Source organism: Nilaparvata lugens, chromosome 12 (assembly GCF_014356525.2).
Source record: "Nilaparvata lugens isolate BPH chromosome 12, ASM1435652v1, whole genome shotgun sequence".
NCBI classification, from domain to species: domain Eukaryota; kingdom Metazoa; phylum Arthropoda; class Insecta; order Hemiptera; family Delphacidae; genus Nilaparvata; species Nilaparvata lugens.
Window position 1 is genome coordinate 16,132,532 of NC_052515.1, and position 10,007 is coordinate 16,142,538.

A 10,007-nucleotide genomic window follows, 5' to 3' on the forward strand; every position below is an offset into this window, starting at 1 on the left:
CACTGTTCAGCATGTAAGTTAAAATCACGAGTAGCTATTATAGTGATATTCACTTTATAGAGTCAGTGGAAATAATAGGGCAATGTTGCCAATTTTCCTTCTGAACCGCCTTCTGTAGTGAATTATGTATTAGATTCTGTGGTCTAAGCTACCTGATAAATCTGATCTGATATCAATCTTTTGCGCTTAATAATCACTTCTATCCAAAATATATTTTATTCGTCAAGAAAACATATTATCTCATGATAAGTCAATAAAAAGATTAAATCTACATGATCATAATTATGATGAAAAATTTTGTAATTCATCATTTTTTGTGATTAAATGGGTTAAATGTAAGAGAGGGCCGGCTGCGCCCTAACTTCGCCCTCCTAGGTTTTAAATAAAGGCAGCTAATCAATGAATCAAATTTATACGTGGGCTTCAAACAATTTGGCAATTTATAGTTCGGCGTTGTAAGAGGATGGATAGATATGTTCATTGTTTGATGACAGACAATGACAGCAAACCAAATCAGATACTGAATTTATAACCTGAATCCTTTTCCAGGACCTGAATTCGTGGACCTGTTCGTGAAAGTATGCAATCCTGACAAAACTTATAGTGTCGATTATTCTGTCGTTAAATTGTCCCAGTCAATTTGTCATTTTGTGAGCAGCACGAGAACAATAGTAATGGTATTATTACTCTCTGAAAATACTCATGAAGCTAGTTATTCTATTGAAAGATATTTATCAAGGGACATTAGAGACATTATTGAATGATTGAGTGTTTAGTTGTTTACCATATCCTTTATATACGAAACTTATGACAGCTATTCGAAAGATTTTTTTATAATATTATTCCGAATTCAATTCGAGAAATATTCAATATAATATAAATATTTTGAGCGAAAGCGCATTAAATGTTGCATTTTGATTTGATAAATTACATCGGAGAGTTTTCCCAATGCCCACTCTCTTATCAGATTATCCCTCGAAGCTGAATAAATTATTTCCTCTTAGATAAAGTTATGTGTGCTCAAAAATATGCCACTAGTAAAAATAATGTTCATCAAATTCAGAAATTCAATAACGGAGTAATAGAATGGATGAAAATACTAATCACACCTGAAAAGTAAAGAAATACGGTACTGAGTCACATTATCTTAATTTTCTTCTGACCGATTTTCCGCGTCTGGAAGAAGTGTGCCTGATTAATAAACAAATATTCATCAAAGGATTTGTACGGTTCCGGCGAATGATCTCTATTTCAATGAATAATATTCGAATGGATTCCTGAAGGAAGCATTCTCGCTTTCACAATGCGTCACAGCTTGCGGCATTCTTTATCCTGCTTATTCTTTGACTCAACTTCTTTTTCTCTTCCTCCACTCCTTCCGCACACTTCTTCAACTTCTTTTTCTTCTTCTTCTTCTTTTTTTTTCTTCTTCATCTTCTTCCTCTTCTTATTCTTTTGCTCTCTCTATCCATTCGTTCCTTTGATTACATCTATTCCGACATTGTTTCATTCATTCTCAGTTCAAGCAATACAACATTCCAGAATATTACTTTGTCTAATAATGCACCATAAATAGGCATCATAAATAGTAAGTGATGAAAACTTGGTTATAAATATTTTACAAGAACGATTAGTCATCGCTAATTAATTCCACAGAAGAATGATAGCAGAATATATGAAAACTATATTGGAATATTTCCACGATAGTTATGGCATATGTAATTTAATAAGCATTGAAAAATGCAGTAGGTATGCTGTTAATTCAAGATATGAATAATTATTTGCTGAGTAATCTAGAAACCCATATTTCGAATCGAAGGTAATTTCGAATCATCCATTATCCACACAGGAATGTGCTAATGTTAAGAGCCTTTAATGATATTTTCAATTGCATCGTCGCTCTTGAAGGAAGAATATTGTTTAAATTTTCAATTCATACTTATTTATTTGGTATAAATATGTTTTCAAAATCATGTTATTCATTCATTCATTTATCCATTTATACAATAAGTACATTATCAGAATGATATGGAGAGGAAAAATAACGTAACCTTTTGCTATTACTCTCCCAATTTTAGATAACACATAGTCCGGAATAGATTGTACTTCTTCAATTCACTAAATTTTCAGTCCTCAAGTGAAGTAAAGGTAAATGAATGTATGATTCATTTACTGTATTCTTGTTCTTCCACGTGCCATTCTCAGTTGAAAAGCTGATAATTTCGTATAATGAGGCTAATAATGTGGTCTTCTCTGCTCTTTAAATATTATATTCTTTCAATGAAGAATCCAATGGAAAAATGATTCATCCATGCATTCATTCATTCATTCATCCATTCAGTGACAATAAGACAGTATAAAATTCGGGAACTATTTCATTATATTATTATCTCCGAATTATACTGGGAAAATTTCGTTTCAAAGGAGTTTTACGAAAAAAAATATGTACTAAAGGCTATTGTTTTCCAATTTCAATACATACTTATCAAAATGTTGAAACAAAAATTGATATGGTTTGGTGTGACCCAACATGAATTATTCAAACATTTTGACAGTAGACTATTACAATGAAAAGATCACTATCAAGCAAAGAACTGAGAATGATCGTCATCCATCTGGGAGAAACATATATTTATTTATTTATTGGATAGATTAAACAATACAGTAGTCGGAAAAGAAAAACAGGCAATTGCCCAAAACTTCTTCAGTTTCATAATTTTGTCTTAAATTGTCCAAATATTATGTAGGTTATGTCCATTTAAATTTATACACTAATCACCAATCTGAATATACAAATCAGAATAAAACAAACAATTTTGAATTTAGAAAGATAAGATTAATAATAAGTTTCCGTAAAAACATAAAACAAACTTCAAATTCACAAAACAATTCTATTAAAACACATAATTTTTAGCTCGAAAATATCACGTTCACCAAGACAACAGCTATAAAAAAAACATTTTTCATATAGCGATCGAAAAGCTATGATTTCTAACTTTCAACAGGTGGAATTATCGTACGAGATGAATGATACTGCATTGCAATTATTAAGGTGTAATACTGGCTTATTTCAAGTGGAGGAGACAAAATAATTCAATACAGAATTCACTTGAGACTCGATTTGAGATTAGTTCCCAGGATAAATAATAATTTTCGATCAATGATAATTCAAAATCCAATTGAATTACGTTTTCCAAGTTTCAGGTGATTGTATTATTGGATAGGTTATTTATGGGAATGTGATTTAAATAACTTCTTGGAAAAGTTGGTATATATTATAACGAATGAATATTACACATTTTCTTATTCGAAGCATGATAACTCTGAAATGATTGAGAAATATGAGAAATTGAGCTACAATATAAGAGAGTAATGGACTATTTTTAAATAGGCTTCATTGGTATTTTAGTCTACTATTATTGCAATTCGATATTCACAACCAATATTACCTACGGTACTGATTATTCTCACAGGCCTTGCATTGTAAAAGCACTTCAGTTATTAAAGAGTTACTCTAAATCACAATGATCCTCCAAAAAATAAGAACTTAATAATTAAATATAAAGCGCTTAATCGACATGGTGATTATATAGTTTCTAGATATTATAGAACTACATAACGATATATAGTTTTCCAATACTATGTTGAAATATTTAGAATGAGGATAAACTATTCGCCTTGACTCTCTGAAACCTACGAACTATAAATAAGAACTATAAAAACAGGACACCAAGAAGTAACTAACTGTTCAAGAAAACTTTTCACATTGCAACATACAGTATTTGCACTTTTCTTTTTCAAAATGCTACACATCCGTTTATGCTATGATATGACACGATTTTGATGAATGTGAAAGCTCATATCCGTTATGTCTCATTGTTGAGTATGCATGTACGGTAGTTTCACAAATAGACCAAGTCACCAAGAGGTACTGGCAGAGAGTATAGAATGTTACATTATAGGATATTACTATATACGTATTCTTTGAGGACTGATAAGGTAAGTCGGATTCTGGACTATAACTATTATTAGTGGCTGAGTGGGTAACGCCTAGGGCGGAAAGTTTCTAAAAGTGCAAAATCAAGTCCACAGCAGATATATTTCATGTTTTTTTTTAGAAACCGTATTATACCTTAAACTTCAAGTAGAACATACCAGTGGAACAAGTAGGCCTACTATGAAATATGATCTATATATTAGACCTGAACAAGAAATTTATTGAACAAATTTGTTTGACTATTTTCCCATTTTCTATAGGATGTGCCTAGAACGCAATAATGAGATTATTATCAGGAGCTTATATCATGGTAATGAATAATATTGATAGGATACTGATATCTGAAACTTATCTATCAAGAAATTTCAGCGGTCAAGAACAATTATTAGGATATTAGTTCAAATGGAAGCGTCTAACAAGACCACTCAACAGCATGAAGATAACATCTTAGAGGAGCATTGAGCTGAATAGATGACAGCATAGGGCGGAAAGTTTTTAGTGACGCAAGATTCAGTCAAAGAGAAAGAATTATTTGAAGTTAAGAGGTCTCATCTTTCATTATAGACTTGAAGCAAAATATTTTCAGAGTAAAGAGAAAAATAGCTTATAATATTTAAATGATGATTTCTTCATTAATCAATGATACCAGGATCAAGTTTCTACCAGACTCTCATAATGAATTATTCTAAATGAATAAATATCATGTTTCCATTCTTGTTCTTTTTTTCTAATTTCCCTGTCCCTAGATCCCAATCGCACTGAAGCCAGTCTTAATTTGCTGATTCAGGATAGTAATAATAGTAGATTTCGAATTACCAAAGAAAATATAAATTAAATGCTTTCTACCACAAAAGCATCATGAACAAAAGTAATCTCTATGGTCCCTTTTTCAGATAATATATCAATATCGGGGACCGAGCTTCGCTCTGGAGTACAAAAGCATAAAAGATTATCACGAAAGAAGGAATTATAATAACATTTATAGTTCATACAGAAATGTTCTATCTAATCACAGTAAATTGAGATTAATTCCCAGAGGAATGCAAAAATTTCCCTCACAAAGGCCCGGTTGCACAAAAGCCAGTTAAATTTTAATTCTGATTAATTCCACGTGAACCAAATCAGAGAAGACCATTTCAAAAAGATGGATCTACTGGAATTAATCAGGATTGAAAATAACCCGGCTTTTTTGCAACCGGCACTAAGTACCTGATTGAATAATTACAAAAGTTCAACAGCTGAGTCATAATTTCGACACAGTCCACCACACATGAACTCGCTCACTCACTTCAATCACCAACAGACGACGAAATAATTATTATCAGCTGTTTTTCCAAGGATGGATAATAATTATCCTTTTAATGTCCTTCAGCGAGTTTTCCCAGGGATGAGACCTAGTGCAATCGAATCTTTATATTATAATCTACTATGTTCTGAATTTCGTGAGAATCGTTTGAGCCGTTTTCGAGATCCGGTGAATACAAACATATTATAAACATCTTAACATCTGAACATCCAAACATCTAAACATGTAAACATATAAACAGAAGTTGCTCGTTTAATAGTATAGGATTTCGGAGATGGCTGTGAAGATTTTGTCTTCACAACTTGAGCCAATAGAAGCCTAGATGATGGTAAATGATTTTGAAAATCTCAATTCAACATAAATTCAAATCTCAATAAATCTTACACGACTCGAAAAATTGAATCATATCCTTTTCTAACAACGTCCATAACAATAGCACAGGAGTTTTGAATTGATAAGGAGAGCAGAGTAGTATACAACCTCTCAAAGAGACAGAACAAATTGGAAATGAAGTCTTCTGGCACTTATGAGAAAAATTGATTACCTGTTAATGTAACTTCAAATTCTCATCTCTGATCTTAAAACTATCGATTATAGAAGTAATCAGAACGTCAATTACAAACGGAACAATAATAATACTGATGCAACTCACCTCAAAAAATGAGACGTTATCCAATAATTTGAAACACACACACTTCAAACACTGTTCAACTAATCAATTAACTGATAACTTCAAAAAACTTCAACTGACAACCACCTCTCCACCTGTACAACTATATGACACCTGTTGCATATGACTCAAACTTACAATCCACTTAAAGTACACGATAAACACAAAAAACAATTCAATCAACACTTTCAATTCAATGAATCTCAAAAAGTCACACAAATTGTTATCAGTAGTTTGTCACCAAATTAGTCACAAGTAGCGTTTGTTCACGATAAGAAAATCGGTTGATCTTGAAAATGTTGTTGGAGTTATTCAAAGGAAACAGGACAGGTGATTTTGGAGTAGAGTTGAACGGCGTTGTTGGAATTATTCAAAGGAAACAGGACAGGTGATTTTGGAGTAAAGTTGAACGGCGTGTCTGTTCTGTTGTCATGGCAACGCAGACGAGAAAACAAACAGGATCGCGGATTCTTTAGAAAGTATTGCGCGGATAGTTTTGTCTATTAGATGGCGGTACTTGGTAAAGACTGAGATCTCCTGGGCCTGGGCCTGGCTGGTTCAACAGGTTCCCTGTCCACAATCTGGCTTCTTTCCCCTCCACATGTACTCGAGGATTGTTGTGTTACCTACTCACTCATTTTCTCCCCTCTCACTCACCCACACTCTGTCATACTCTCACATTCTTCTCTTTCTTTCTCAGTCTCTCTTTATCTTTCGTTCATTGGCATTCTTTCCCACCTGTCTCTTTCTCTCTCCGTCACAGGTATTCTATCTAAAACTATTCATCCCACTCTTTTCTCTCTCTCACTCTCTCTCTCTCTCTTCATCTTCTTTGCATCTCTTCACCCATTTTTCAATGGTAGTACAAGTTGGTAGAATCTTCAACAAAATTTTGTATCCTTTATCCAGTACTACAATAAATTTATTTTTATTTTATTTACAATGCATATTTGACTAATGTAGTAGCATTGGTAGATAAATAATAAGGTACTCCTTGTGCTATCTTTCTTTCAAATTCATAGGTGAGAAAGTCCAAGATAAGGTTAGAATTTCACGTGTAAAATTTTTATAAAATTTTAGTCCAAAATAAACATGGAAACTATAAATTTTGAATTAAGATGGTTTGAATTGATAAACTAATTAGAAATATTCCACTCAATTAGAAGTAATCTTCTCGTTCTCATACTTATCCAATTCTTATTGGTTTTTTGCATTGATTATCACTTTCTTGAAACTCCCCTTCAATTACAGTGTAATCAAAAGTACACTCTGAATAGTCCTAATTGATAACTACTTTTTAAAGTAAAATTGTTCAATTATTTTTATCATTTCAGTCTTGCTGATCTTTCTTAAACCAATCGTCAGCAAGAAACCATTCAGATCCCATTCAATTCATCTTTCTTATTTGAGACCTAAACACAAGCCAATATTATGTTTTCTCTAATCCAGTTTTCTTTCAATCTCAACATTATTTCCTTTTCGAAGAAGACGCATAATTTTCCATCGCCGTTACACAGGGGTACCCCAATGACGCACCCACGAAATATCTCTTATATCACTACCAGCCACACATAAATTGGGATTCTCACAAAAGGAAGAAAAAGGTCATCAGTCGATTTGTTAAACGTTCAACCTTTTTTGTAGGTTAAAAAGCGATCTCCAGTTTTTCTCTCTACCAAATCTTACTTCTTATGCACTTCAATACTCTTCTTTATCAGTTTTATCTCAGGGTTTTCTTAGCATCTCAATTCTCTTTTTTTGCATATCTTAGCATCACTTCTCCACTAACACTCTGTCTCTTATCTTTTCGAGTTTGAGTGTTATTAATTTTTCTTCCAAATTTCCTTTATAATGTGCTTAGACAGTGTTTCCTATCCATATTTTTCCCTCTTCCAAACACACTCTTCTTTATCGATTCCATCTTCTCGTTATTTCTCCTTAAATCTCCGTCAGCTCCACCTTCTCTGTTTCTGATTTCCTCTTCCTTCCATATTCGTCATATTTCTCTGGTTCTCAGTTTCTCTTCCCGATCTCTCCTCTCTCCCACATCGTTGTTCTTCTTCATACAACATAATTCAATGCCTCTTCTAACTTCTGTTATCTATCATAACTCCTCTGTTCTTCCCTCACTTACTTCTTACATCTCTCCTCCTCTTCGACAATGCTCTTGCTCTCTTCAATCCGCTCATATCCTCTCACTCACAATCTCTCTTTCTCTGGCAATTTTTCCTCCACACTCTCTTTCTATCACTCTCTCACTCTCTCACTCTCTCACTCTCTCACTCTCTCTCTCTCTCTCCTCTCGCTCTCTCTCTCTGGCCGGTCATTAGGCATTCCTGGCCGACCTCGAGTGGTTCTGTTCTGAGTTGTGCATACCAATGGTGGTCTCTCCACTTGCCTTGCAACGGTGGTCATGAGCTATTATAATAATTGATAAGTAGCACTCCACTGACTCAGCTATGCCTGCAACAGCCACCGCTACTGTCACTTGTGATAATTTGTTATAATACAAAACATTTCTGTTATAATACTATTCAAAGCAAGAAGTAAGAAGATAATTAAATGTGAATATGATTTATATTAGGATGCAAGATCTTCTATGGCTAAAGAAGCCAATTGCTTGAAGCAGAAGACAGTAATGTAGTTTTAATGTTAATCCAGATATGAATTTCATTATGGACAAATGATAATGTATTATAAAATCTATCTAAATTCATCAAAGATTCATCAGGGCATGTCATGATGTAAAGTAAGCTATTTATTATGCATAGAATGGTTCCAATTCTATTATAGCTGCTATTACAAATATTCTCAAGTAGTTGTTAGTAATACAATCTACTAAATCATGTTGAGTAAGAGTGAGGTTAGCTAAAGTAAGCAGAGTAATACAAATTATAAGCTATTTAATAAGCATAGAATGGTTCCAATTCCATAATAGCCTCAATCCCAGAGAATATTTCAAATTAGTTGTGTTCAATCTGTTGAATTATGTTATTATTGTACTGTCACTAGTCTGCAGGCTAGTCTTCTAGTCTTCGATAATAGAAAATAAACTTCTATACTTGATTGTTTATTTTGAGGTAAGATGCATCGAGGTTTGTCCTATTGTTATGTATTAGCTGTTGTCATGACAAAGAAATCTCTACTTTTTCAATTTTTAACTCGTAATAGACTGAATTATCAGTTACTCAACTTTTATTGGCTGTAATTGTCATGACAAAGAAATCGCTGCTATTTGATTGGTTGGTAGTGGTAAGCTAAATTTTCTGTTACATATTCCTTTGTATTATAATGTCTTTCACTAACGTTCCACAGCATCTCTACTGTGTAGTATTATTATCAGTTTTGTTGTGAACGATATTATTATTGTTTACAGTAGATGGAATAGTTGCACTGTAGTTTCAATTCAGTTACGTACGCTATGTCATTGAAACCAAAACTCTGAAATATTTATATTGAGCAATCCATCAAAATGAGTTATATCTCAAAGATTAGAGTTACTAGTTCAATTTACTACTATATTTTTTCACCCTCAGCTAAAATAATTGTTTTTAAGACTGAACCATCATAAACGTTTTTTAAAATTGATGGAAAGTAGCAATGGAATCAGTACATTATATAGATTTATTGTATTTGTAATCTGCATTATTCACTGGAGAGATAAGCACTCCATCTCAATACCAAAAGTTTTTTAACCCAATCACTCCCGTGTCATCGGATGGGTACGTTAAACTGTCGGTCCCGACTGGAGTATGACAGTCGTAAGGCCCATTGACGGCTTAAATTATATATTCAGGCGGTGGGACCTTCCTGCAAGGGACTCCTCACCAACAAAAGCCATACGAATTTACTTTCACTTTACTGCAAAAGCACTCAGTTATACAGGTTGTTCTGAAAAAAGGTGCCCATAAGCCAGTGGGCGATTCCTCACATCAAAAGAAGAAAAAAGTTCAAGATAACAAAGGTCCGAAAATGCTTAGTTAACCATGTTATAAAGAGTGAAAGATTTCGTCTGAATTTCAGTTCCCCTCCCC

The 10,007-nt window shown here is 33.3% G+C and overlaps 1 protein-coding gene across 1 annotated transcript in view; it reads right to left on the bottom strand.

The window, feature by feature from the left end:
• Positions 1-6,481, bottom strand: part of LOC111056942 — a 117,639-nt gene extending 111,158 nt beyond the window's left edge. Inside the window, exon 1 of the mRNA XM_039438961.1 lies at positions 5,956-6,481. The gene's annotated coding sequence lies outside the window, so the exon portion shown is untranslated. The remainder of the gene's footprint in view (positions 1-5,955) is intronic.
• Between the last annotated feature and the right edge of the window lie 3,526 nt (positions 6,482-10,007).